Consider the following 13,668-nt stretch of genomic DNA (forward strand, 5'->3'; position numbering starts at 1 on the left):
AGCCCAGCTCCAGGTCGAACTGTTGTTCACCATCTTAGCTGTAGAGGGTGCAGTGTCACTGGCCCTCATATGTGGGATCCGAACCGGGGCCCTGATGCTCAGAGCTGGCATCCCAAGCCAACTCCTAACCAATGCACACCTTGGCTGGCCCAGTATGTAAACTTTTAAGACAGACTTCTTTCACTTTTCAAAATGCATTTGAAATCCACCCATGTCTTTTAATGGCTTGCTAGAGAATTTGTTTTTAGAGCCAAAAAACATTCCATTATTTGGATGTACTACAGTTTGTTTATCCATTCACCTATTAAAGGACATTTTGAACACTCCCAATTTTTGGCAAATTGTGAATAAAACAGAAACAGGAATACCTCGGAGATATTGCCATTTCGAGTCCAAACCATCACAATAAAGCTAATATTGCAATAAAGCAAGTCACAATTTTTTGTGTGTGGTTTTTCAGTGTTTATAAAAATTATGTTTATGTTTTACTGTAGTCTTTTACTGTATAATAGCTATGTCCTAAAAAATGTGCATATCTTAATTAAAAACACTTTATTACTAAAAAACTCTTAACCATCATCCAAGCCTTCAGTAAGTTGTAATCTTTGTGCTGGTGAAGGGTTTCACCATGATGTTTGTGGGCTGCTGACTGACCAGAGTGGTAGGTGCTGAAAGTTGGAGTGGCTGTGGCAATTTCTTAAAATAAAACAACACTAAAGTTTGTCACATTGACTGGCTCTTCCTTTCAGAAATGATGTCTCTGTAGCATGTAATTATGTTTGATAACATTTTACCCATGAGTAGAACTTCTTTCAAAATTGGAATTAGTTCTCTCAAATCTTGCTGCTGCCTTATCAACTGAATTTATGTAATATTGTAAACCTTGTTATCATTTCAATAACCTTCACAGTACCTTCACCAGCAGTAGATGCCATCTCAAGAAACCATTTTCTTTGTTCATCCATAAGAAGCAACTCCTCAAAGTTTATCATGAGATTGCAGTAATTTACTAATACCTTCAGACTCCTCTTCTAATTTTAGCTCTCTTACTATTTCCACCACATCTGCAGTTACTTCCTCCACTGAAGTATGAACCCTTCAACGTCATCCCTGAGGGCTGGAATCAACTTCTTCCAAACTCAGGTTAATGTTAATATTTTTACCACTTCCCATGAATCATAAATTTTCTTAATGGCACTTAGAATGATGAATCCTTTCCAGAAGGTTTTTAATTTACTATCCATGATAGCTCTAGCTTCATAAGATGCATTTCTTAAATAATAAGACTTGAAAGTCAAAATTACTCCTCTATCCATGGGCTGAAGAATGGATGTTGTATTAACAGGCATGAAAACAACATTAAACCTGTTGTACATCTCTCTCAGAGCTCTTGGATGACTACGTGCATTGTCAATGAGCAGTAATATTTTTATGGGAATTTTTTTTCTTTCTGAATAGCAGGTCTCAACTATGGTCTTAAAATACTCAGCAAGCCATGTTGAAAAGAGATGTGTTGTCATCCATGCTTGGTTGTTACATTTATAGAGCACAGGCAGAGTAGACAACATAATTCTTAAGGGTCCTAGGATTTTCATAATTGTAAATGAGCATTGGGTCCAACTTAAAGTCACCAGCTATATTAGCCCCTAACAAGAAAGTCAGCCTGTCCTTTGGAGCTTTGAAGCCAGGTATTGACTTCTCTTTAGCTCTGAAATTCCCAGATGGCATCTGCTTCCAATGTAAGGCTGTTTAGTCTACACTGAAAAGCAGTTGTTTACTGTAGCCACCTTTATTAGCCATCTTAGCTAGATCTTCTGGATAACCTGCTGCAGCTTCTACATTAGCCTTGCTGCTTCACCTTGCACTTTTATGCTATATAGGTGATTTCTCTCCTTAAATCTCATGAACCAAGCTCTAGTAGCTTCACATTTTTCTTCTGCAACTTCCTCACCTCTGTCATCCTTCATAGACTTGAAGAGGGTTAGGGCCTTGATCTGGACTAGGCTTTAGCTTAAGGGAATGTTGTGGCTGGTTAGATGTTCTATTCAGACCACTAAACTTTCTCCATATCAAAAATAAAGCTATTTTTCTTTCATATTGTTTGTGTGTTCACTGGAATAGCACTTTTAATTTTCTTGAAGACTTCCTTTGCATTCACAACTTGGCTAACTGTTTGGTCTAAGAGGCCTAGCTTTCTGCCAATCTGAGTTTCAGACATGCCTTCCTTACTAAGCTTAATCATTTCCAGCTTTTGATTTACAATGAGAGACATACAACTTTCTCTATTGTTATCATGATATACATTTTCCACTTCTTTACTTTTCACTTACCTGATTCTTACAGTTAACATAGGTTTCTTGTAGACAGCATATACTTGGATCCTGTTTATAGTACTTCAACAAAAAGACTTCAGAAAAAGGAAAATTATCTGGAATAAAAAAGCATATTACATAATGAGATTCAAAAATGGATCAAACTGAGAGGAAAAATAAAGAAATCTACCACTATTGTTGGAGTCATCTGTAACCACCTTTTCAAGGTGGAAGCACTTTTTTTCCTACTTGCTAGGAGTGTTGGTGGCTGACATCTGTTTACCTCTCTATTAATTGCCCTGGTTGAAAAGAGTTACCTATACCGAGATCACATCCCTCATTTTCAAGAGTAACCTTACCAGTGATGGGTCAGTATGAGACCATGAAGAGCCAGTGCCCTTTCCTCAACTGGGGAGAACTCTGAAGAGCCACATCAGCCCTAGGCCACTTTTAGTGTAGCCCAGACTACTGTTGCGCATGTTTTGTAGGTCAGTCTTCCTCTGTCAAGTTCTGCTTTTTCCCTACCTGACTGTTGGTATTTTTTATCACTTCCCAAAAAGCCTCTTGTATCTAAATCTCAGATCCTTGGAGTCTGTTTCCAATGAACCCGGCCTGTGACAATGTTATGTCCTCATAATGTATTATGTGATGAAACAATGGAAGAATAATAAAATAGATTAAAAGTTTTATTGTACATTTGGGATTTGGCTGGCATATATACTTATTATTTCTATTTATTACTGCCAGTAGCAACTTGAATTCATTTTATGAAATAGGCATCCATCCTAATTATGCCATCATTTAAATTGCATCTATTTTGAACTTTGATTCTAGTTAGGCTGTTGATTAAAGTACTTTCAAATAAATAAATAAATACATCTAAAGTTAATTTTCATGACTAAAAAATAAATCAGTAACCTGAAGTTTATAAAGAGACTACAGAAAGAGTTTAATGACCTAGAGATTGCAGAGCTACTTTTATTCCGTATGCCATAGAGTAGAAAAAAGAGAAAGGTAACAATTCTTTTGTTAATTAGTTTTTTCTTTATATATTGTCATAATGGGAAATTATGAGATGGTAAGAGAGGAAGAATGCTAAAATAATTAAATCACTGAAATATTACCACTGTTAATGTTTTTGTATATTTCTTTTGTCTTTTATTTTAGTCGAATTCAGTTATGATTATATTGCAGACATAAATGTATAACCATTTATCCTTAATAGTTCAATATTTTATATATTATCAACCTATAATGTACATTGTTTATGTAAAAATCATTCTAAAATATATTAATGTATAATATTCAACTGAATGGATGCTTCATATTTATTTCTGTAGTAGTATTTTTATGTTGCTTTGAGTAGTCTTATTATAGAAGTACACCTATTGTGTTTATTTTTGTGCTTGATGATTTCATAGCATTTGATAAAATTTATCTCTTAAAATGAAATTATAATAGTCAAATGGTATACTGCTATTTTTTATCTTGAAATGAAACACAAAAGTCTTATCAAATATATTTTAAATCACTTAAAGTGCTTCCTAAAATTGATGATACCTATTTTATCATCTCCTTGCTACCATTATATATTCAATATAGGCTAATTTTATTAATGAAAATTGAACTTGATGGACAGTAAGTGAATGAATTTTAATGTTAGAGTTGTTTAATCTGAATTGTTTTCTGAAACAGAAGTTGAAGTTATATAGAATAGACTAGAGAGGGCAAAATAGGCAGTTCAAAAAATGTTAGAAGGTAGATAAACAATGATAGTCTGTCTAGGTGGATAAGAAAGAAAATGGAACTATATAGGCAAATTCTAAATATATTTTAAAGAAGGAATTGGCAATTTTAGGTGATGAAAATAGAATGGAATTTTGATGAAATAATAGACTTAAACTTACTTTCAGAAAGTGAGCCAGAATCTGAAAGTAAGCCTTGAGTCTGCTGTTTCTAAATAATTTAATTTTATGCACATATATACACACTCCAACTCTGAAAGAAGTGTGAATGTGACTGTTTATACATGAGAAAACATGAGTGTCTGTATGTGGTGTTTGCATGTGTGTATATATGTGAGTGTGCATGTGGGGTATGTGTATATGTGCATGTCTTGAGTGTGTGAGTGTGCATATACAGAGGGTGTCAAAAATGTATACACATTTTAAGAAAGTAGAAAATATGTATTAAAATTGTAATATTCAATATATACCGATAAGAAAAGATGAATACAACTTACATGTATACATTTTTTGGCACCCCCCTATATACGTGTGTGTGTGTGTGTGTGTGTGTGTGTGTAAATATATGGACACTAATCTGTGGGTTATGTATGTGTGTCAGTTTGGGTGAGGAAATGCAAGTGTATAAGTGAGTGCGTGTGTTTGGCGGTGCATATATATTTCTATGAGTACGTTGAGGTAGTGTCTGTGCATGTGAGTGTGTGTGTACATGCAGGGATATGCAAGTCTCTGTAAGAATATATGTATGTGGAGGATGTACATGTGTGAACAGAAATATGTATGTGAGTTGTACACATCTGTGTTTGTGTGTTAATTCACATGTCTTTTTGAGGGTGTGTGTGTGTGTGTGTGTGTGTGTGTATGTATGTGTATGTGTCTTCTGAGGAAATATGTACTTCCATTTTAGGCATATTAAGTATGAGGTGGCACTGGAGACTGAGGTGAGATGAGATGATCAAATATTAGGGGAAAAATCAATATCAGAACTGTCATAGGTGCAAAGAGGGAAAGTATTTAACAAAGTAAGAACTCATCAATAGAATCAACTAATATATAGAAGGAAGTAAGTTAAAAAATGATTATTGGATTTGCAGCATGGAATTATTGGTGATTTTATCTAGATCAGTTTGAATCAGGGCATAATCAATTTGAATCAGATTCAAAGAGATCAAAGAATAATTAGGGAATCAAAAAGAGAACCCAGTATATGCCGACTATTGTTTCAAGAATTGTGGTTCTGAAGAGGAGGAGATATATGAACCAATAGTTGCATGCTGTTAAAGGCAAACCAGTTTTGATTTTAGGATATAAAATACTATAATATGTTTTTGTATTTATAGGAATAATCCCTTAGAAACAGAGAAAGAAGGACATCTGAAAGATAAGATGAGGGGAATGGGATACAGTGAACAATTAGAGATTTGGGCTTTGAGAGAAGTAGGGACATGGCTTTTTTTTTAAATTAGTTTCAGGTGCACAACACAGTGCACTAGTTATAACATGGCTTCTTTTGAAATAAGAGGGAGAAAATGAAGACGTGCATACTGAACAGATAGATTTTAATAAATAGTGAAGGGAAGGTGAAAGCCCTTCAGTCTGTTGACTTCTATTTTATCAACAAATTAGTAGATGATATTTTAACTTTTATGATAATGGATGTTCCCAAACAAAAATTAAGAAATGCAAGAAAAATATGATAGATTTTCAGAGACGTGTTTAGTGCCAGTTTGACTTTAATGGTCTTGCATTTTTGGACACTAATCTGAACATACGATTTTCAGAAGCAATGCTCACCCGATCAGAAGTGAGTATGGAAAAGCAGTATATTAAGTTTATCATGATTATGGATTCATTAGGCAATTTCAACTGAAGGAGATAAAGACTAAGGAAGGATTTGAGCCAGTTGCAAACCTGTGTTTATAATTGTTATTCATTGAATATAAGCTATAAAATGAGAACATGATGGGAAAAAAATAGAAAACTATTTTGAGGTCACTGGATTAAGTTGTATAATTGCATTTGATGCATTTTACATTTCTTATCTCCTTCAGTGAAGTCTGGTGATTCAGATGCAAGTAGGGCAAAGATAAGATGCTTCATTTGTCGTTTGTTACCACAGCAAATGTCTTAATTCCTATTTGCCAAGTATTATTTTAGGTACTGGAGAAACACAGGGTAAAAAAGAATAAAGAAAAAAAAAAATTCCTCAACCCCTACAATTTATATACTGGTGCCAGCAATAGGTAATAAGCAAATAAACCCATTTATAATATATTAGTAAGCAGTAAATGCTATAAATAAAAGAAAACAAACATAACTAAAAGCTAAAGTGCATATTCTTAAAATTGGATTGTTTGGACCAAACTATCTGAAAAGATGCCAATTCAAAAATTTGAAGAAGTGAAAAAAAAGATCTCTAAGAATACTTTAGGCAAAGGAAATAGCAAATTAAAAGTCCTGAGACTGTGGCACACTTCACAGGTGTGTGGAAGAGCAAGCAATTAACACGGTTGGAGAATACTGCATATCAATTTTTAGAGACAACCAAGGACCTGTGTTGGAACTTTAGATTTTATTAGAAGAGTGGTAGAAACTTATTAAAGTGTTCTAAATAGGGGAATGACATATCAAAATCCTCATTGGTTTGGGTGGCCGATAGGAGGACAGCATAGAAATAGAGCAGTTGAGAGGCTATGGAAACATTCCAGTTGAAACATGTATGGAACAATGTTAGTGATGGTAGAAAATGATTGTATCTAGTTCACATTTCTTATTAATTTAATCACATGCTCACCATGTGCCCCAGCCATTGCACTCCTAGGTATTGATTCAAGAAAAATGAAAACAGGCATTTTTCTGAAAATAAAAGCTAAATGTATTGTGTGCTTAAACAAGTAGAAGACATATCGTGTGGCACAGTTTTATTGACCAAAACATAGATCTTTTCTTATATAGGGTGATAGGAAGCTTTGAGTTTAGCAACTGATACATTTTCAATGGAGGTGTTTCTGAAAGGGATTGACTGAATCTTAAGTATAGAAAACAGCACTTCCATTATAGCAAAGCTGACAATTTTTCTAAGAGAGTAGGTACTTTTAATTCTCACTAATGACTTTATCATAAAAATTTCAATGCGGAGGTGATAGCTGAAGTCCTGTTATATGATAGCTCAGATGTATGTGATAACAACATGAGGAGTTAGGGATATTAAGTATGGACTATCATTGTGAGTTGATAGTGAAAAGAAATGAAAAACAAGAGTAAAGGGGAAGTTAATGAAAAAAACTAAATCTTCTAAAAGATGGGACAATATAAATTCAATAATATACATAAAGGAATACAACCTGAGAAAGCATATAATTTTATTTTTTCCTGAGGAAAAAAACAAAGGGATTTGTGACAAAATAAGTATTTTTGAAAGGGAGGGAGTATAGTGCATTACACATTTTCTCAGCAATGTAAATTTCTAAGACTCAAGAAATGTTGGGTGTTGTGTTAGGTTTTACTGAAGTAATGTGTTAGAAAATTAAAGATGATATGTCTAATTTAAAAACTTTAAGATTTGGAGAGCATCTTTTTGTAGCTGAGTCAATTCTCTAATAAAATGTCATTTAAAAAAATAAAATAGTACTTTCTTCTAAATTATTATTCCATGGCCCTCTAGGGCATTTAACCTTGTAAATCTCACTCATTTTCAAAATTTGCCATTGACCTACTTCTCCTAAAGGCTCTATTATAATGTATTTATGATCATATTTATATTTTATATGTTGCTAATTGGTCTTGTAATACCTTGAGCAGGAACCTCATTTATCTTTGTCCCTAGACTTTAATGCAATTTTAGGTAGCCTGTAAGGACTATGAGAAGACACTTTAGGGAAAAAAAAATTATACTATGCAAGAACACATTAAAACTTCGTGTATCATTTCATTTAAAAAATAAAGTAAAAAATGGTAGCAGTCCTAGGTGGGTGTCTGTTTTGCTTCAAGGGTATAAACTGTTACACGTAATGTTATTTTCCTTTGTTTTTAAAATGAGAGAGAATATATAATAAAAGAGCTAGTGATTCAGTATGTTCTGGATGCTTTCAGGTATTCAAAAGCTTATTTAAAAATTGTTCCTTAATAAATTATCTATCATCAATTTTTTCTGATAGGAAAGAAAAAATCATTTACTTGACTTTCTCTTGACTTGTGATTGGAACTATGTTTTGGAGAATAAGCTATCAGAGGCAAAAAAAAGGAAACAAAGTTTAGGGAAAAGGACATAAAGGTGCATATGCGTATATTCTCTAGTGATTATTTTTAAAAAGGCCTGTATATGAAAAAGAAAAGAAAACATTTCATGGAATATAATATCCATATTTAAGATGAGTTATAAAATCTTCCTACATGGTTTAAAGACGTGTATGCTTTTGACTGATGCTTTTAATTTGCTGTTCTTTAGTTTCTTCACTAAAATACAGTTTTCCACTACCTAGATTCTTAAGGCTGTGCAATTAGGTCAGTTTGAAACAAAAATCTAAATCTACTACATTTTTCTCTAACTCCATTAAATATAGGACAAATTATTTGGAGCAATGGGGAAACAAAAAGTAAATGGTTTTCTGTGAAAACCTAAAAATGACTTTTCAGAAATATGTGGTTTTATGAGATTTTTTTTTTTTGACTTGGGTCTCTGTGGTTATTGCTGAAGATTAGGGCCACTTGCTCTTCAGCAGAGAAGACCAAAACCAAGCTTAATTCATATTTTTTAAGGCGCTAAAATGCTCTAGATTCAAACAAATCAAAGAGCAATGCACACACACACACACACACACACACACACACACACACAAGAAAAACAATATTAGCAATATTTATTTACAGTCTTCATTCATTTAATGGATATTTATTGGACAAAACTATATGTCAAGCATTGAGATATATGTAGATTTATATGACATAGTATGGTATTTTAAATGATAGCAAATTTTAAATTTCTTAATGAATGAATCAATTACTTTTTGTTAAATTTTATAATTTATTATAGAATTGAAATACAAAAAAAATAATATTAATTTATAAAATCTTTTCCAAAACATTACATGAGAATGGTTTTGAAAAGGAGGAGAAAGATCCAGATATAGGAGTGAGAGTATTGCAAGAGGACCCTAAAGAAAAACATTAAACTCAGCTTTTCATAGCACCTACCCCATTGAGTTTTGATTAAATAGCTTCATAAGTATCCTGCTTTGCCAAATAATAATAAAGGGTTATGGGGAGAAACTAACCAGCTTTGCCTTTTGGGCACCAGATGGAGGTGTCAATCATAGTTGTTTCTATTATGGCGTAGATTTGGAGGACGGCAAAATGAGGGAGAAGCTTAATTTATTTTTTCTTTATGTAGTATATTGTTCAAACTTTCAGATAATGAACAAGTGAATTTTCTAATAAAAACATACATTACTTTAAAAAATGAAGCATTCAAGATGTGTGTACATGTATTTAATGACTAATGATAAGGTAATGTAAATAATCTTAAATTACTTCTGTTTTGGAAGGGAAAATTTAAGGTCTGACAGATAAATCTAGAATGTGAACTTGGAGAAAATGTAACAATGAGAAAGTTTAATGCAACTAAAACAAGTTCCTATTTTCTCTTCCCTTTTCTGTTGTAAAATTCCCACGTGCTTTGCACTACGCTATTCTTTATTAGATTTGTGTAGTATCTAGAATCCAATTCCTCAAACTTGTTTGCCTAAGCCTATCACTGTTCTTTATGAACCTTGCGTCAATCTCAAAAAACATTGATGTTCCAGATCTTATTATTCTTCAGGGTGAAAGAAGGGCTTGCATTATTTGTAAACGGATTGTGCATATAATCTTTTCCCGGCTTCCATTTCTACATAGATCTCTGGCAACAGATATGTACACAAAAAAAATATCGTATTTCACAAGTACTGTCACTAATAGTTGAAGAATTTAGAAGGTAAGAACTGGCTCTCTTTGATTTATATGTAGAAACTGAAAAAATGTAGAAAACCCTACAGTTTTTGTCAGCAATCTTTATTTTCTCTATATATCAAGTATGACCATATTTTGCTTTTATTATTTTAAAATTTGCATTTTTATAAGTGCTTGGTATCTTCGTCTCATACATGGAGATATCTATTCTTCCTTTAATTTCCCATAATTTATAGAATCTAAATTAAAATTGGCAGTTTATCTAGCTCTACCTTGTATTGTAATTAAATTTAAATTCTGTGTTTTTTATTTCCATCACTCAATTTTACTTATTTGAGGGTTCTCATATTAGGTCTAAAATTAAAATCAGTTAACATTTCTAGAATTGTCTGCATGTAAGAGACAATTTATTAGCCCACCTTTTCCACCTTGTGAGGACACAAGAAGAAGGTGGCATCTGTAAACCAGGAAGAGGGCTCTCACCAGAACCGTACCATGCTGGCCTCCTGCTCCTGGATTTCCAGCCTCCAGAACTGTGAGAAAAGTTTGTTGTTTCAGCGCCCCAGTCTGTGGTAATTTGTTACAGCAGCTCCAGCTAAAACAGGTTTTGAGGATGAACATTTGCAGTACTTGTGGAACACTTGAAACATTTGACTGTATCTGTCAGAATGTCTTTGACAGAACGAGGATTTCACGGTCCATGACTGCTAGAGGTAGACTTGGTGTTTCACTAAGAATTGGTATTATTGGTGAAAGCCCAGCTGTTTTATTTCTCTACAGCCAGCAAAGTTAAACATCTTTTTTATCTTAAAAACAAAACAAAACAAAGCAAAACACAAACAGGGCCGGCCAAGTGGCGTGTTAGTTAAGAGCTGGCTTGGGACGCCAGAGGGCCCCGGTTCGGATCCCACATATGAGGGCCAGTGACACTGCCCTCTACAGCTAAGATGCTGAACAACAGCTCAACCTGGAGCTGGGCTGCCCTGAGTCGCCGGCGACGGCATAGGCTGCAGCCCCTGTAGCAGTGGGTTGCCATGGGCTACTGTGTGTAGCCAGCAGCCAGCGTGAGCGGCCGTCCAGAAGCCAGCGACTGATCTGCCTCGCCCGGGAAGAGCGCAATGATGGTGCCAACTTGGGCCAGTGAAGCAACGTCCTCCACAACTAAACTGAAGAACAAAACGACAGCAACTTGTCTGTTCCCCTTCCCCCAATTCCCCAGCACTGTTCCCCTCCCCGAATTCCCCAATAAAAATCTTAAAAAAAAAGAGACAATTAATTGAAATATTTTGAAAGATTATATAAATGAAGAGTAATATATTTACCAATTAAATTATTTTGCCTCATGCTTTATTCTACATAAAATAAAAAACCCTTAACAATTATAATAATAGATATAATTTCTATTTTAGATTAAAGAAATCTGGATTTTAATCATAGGTCTATAAAATTATCATACCTCACCAAAGTTGTTTTCTATAAATAAATAAATAATAAAATAAATATTTTGCATCCAAGAAAAAATTAATATAATAAGATGTCCTTTCACTTCAAGATTTTATGATTATTGATTGACTGTTTAGGATATAAAGTATGTTGAAAATGGGCTTGAAGGAGATAGTTGAGTGCCCAGATGCAGTTATCCTTAAAATATTTTATATTTGCATAAGCCATTAGAATTGCTTAGTGTCACTAAATACTAAAAATTCCTCTGCTCAATTACCTCTGTCCAATTACTTAGTGTAGAATTTATATTACATAATATAGTCATTATAGTATAAAAGAGTAATATTATAATAGAACATATAACATTATTCTAACAATGTTTTAAGAATGTTTTTTCCTGAATCTCCTGTCACACAGAAGAATATATGATAAAAGAACTATGTACTCTAACCCCAAATTTCTGGGAGAAAATTTTGGGTCTGATAGATTGTTTGGAAATCAGATTCAAAATTGAATTTCTCCTTGAATATTTCCATTTTCAATTTAAGATTGAAATGACAACTTATATATTTAGGTTCTGGGTTTCTCTCAGAGTTGTGCCATGTACATTCGGTGTGTCCATGGGAAGTTCAAGAGCCTCGTATGTACCCATCTTTGTTTCTCCATTAAAATTCTTATTTGCTTGTTATGATGGAATGTTTGTAAATATACCTACTGTTATATATTTATTAAGTGACTAACAAATTATGGAGCATAGTGTATACAGCCAACTCTGTTCTGGGCATTGGAGATAAGGAAACAATGAAGCAAAATTCTTGGCTGCAAGCAATTATTGGGAGCTATAGACACAGATGTGAAATACTTTATAATGAAACAGTGCTTCTAGCGGTGCATAAAAATGATGTCCCTGACTGTGACAGGGGATAAAAGATGCCGTAGAAAACTTTTTGGAGCAGATAGCATTTGACCTCACTTGGGAGAATTCACTTGGTGAACTTGAAGAGATTGTAGACAAAATTATGAGAAAAAAAACATGGACTAGGAAAAAGTATAGAATAGAATAAAGAATAGAAATGTGTCAAGACTGGAGCATTAATGTGTATTGAGAGTGATGGGGAATGGACAGAAAAAGAGCCGCATTATACACTGACTTCTGTGTTTTCCTGAAAAGTTCCTATTTTATCACATATGCAATGGGAGTTATGGAAGTATTTTAGCATTGTGGCAATGCTACCCTTCTCTAACCCCAGTTCAGTGAAAACAGTAGGCTCTCCTGATTGTCAAATCAATTCTCAAGCATTGCCAAGAAAGTGAATTCACTTTTCTCCCTGTCTTCTCTTCTAAAAATCAGTCTTTGGAGCAATAACAGTAAAAGAGAAGGGAAAACCAGCTCTATTTCTCTCAGTGACTTACACAGACTGAGGAGAGTGTGAATGGTACAAGCAAGCCTGTAATACTGTAGACTCTCTCAAACATGCATGCTTCAATGTGCATTTCTATAAGAAATCAAAAATATTATTTGTTAATTAACTCTTTTGACTCCACCTGTATCCCCTCATAATGTTTCTCACTCATAAAATAATCTTTAAAACAGGTTTCAGACATAGCGGGAGGTTAGTGAGAATAGCCATTTTAGGGAAGGCAAAGCAATCCCTGTAAAGCAAATAAACAATACCAGGTACTACTTGTGATTATGATTTATACAGAAGAAAAAGAATGAAGATGGATATAACAAGGATTAGCTTGGGGACAATATACAGAAGGTTGAAGAAAAAAAATGATAAAAAGACTTATATGGAAGAGAAAAATGTCAAATTCTCTGGCATAAATGAAAACTAGATAAAGAATTTTCATAGGAAAATGTTAATATTTTTCTGAATATATCAATAATTTATTCTATAAAAAATTCAGAAAGCATTTTATGCAGCATTAAAAATCACTTGCAATCCAGCCGTCTGTAGAAAACCTTGTGAACATTTGGTATATTTCTTTTATTTTTTTTCTAATCCCCTGTTTTAAAACTTGTTTTATATATTTGAGATCATATTTTTTTTAAAAAACATGTATATATGAGAACAGGTCTGTTTTTGTTCATTTCTTGCTTATCAATGAGAATGTCTAGAACTATGACAATTACCCTTGGCCAAACTGTGAGAATGAAACTTCTGGAATGTTCACATAGTCACTGATTAGGATGTTTTTCTGTATGTCTGAAGCAGTAG

The 13,668-nt window shown here is 33.6% G+C and overlaps 1 pseudogene; it reads right to left on the reverse strand.

The window, feature by feature from the left end:
- Window positions 1-569: 569 nt before the first annotated feature.
- Window positions 570-13,668, reverse strand: part of LOC109392879 (tigger transposable element-derived protein 1-like) — a 98,157-nt pseudogene continuing 85,058 nt past the window's right edge.

This window comes from Hipposideros armiger, unplaced genomic scaffold (assembly GCF_001890085.2).
Source record: "Hipposideros armiger isolate ML-2016 unplaced genomic scaffold, ASM189008v1 scaffold_353, whole genome shotgun sequence".
NCBI classification, from domain to species: domain Eukaryota; kingdom Metazoa; phylum Chordata; class Mammalia; order Chiroptera; family Hipposideridae; genus Hipposideros; species Hipposideros armiger.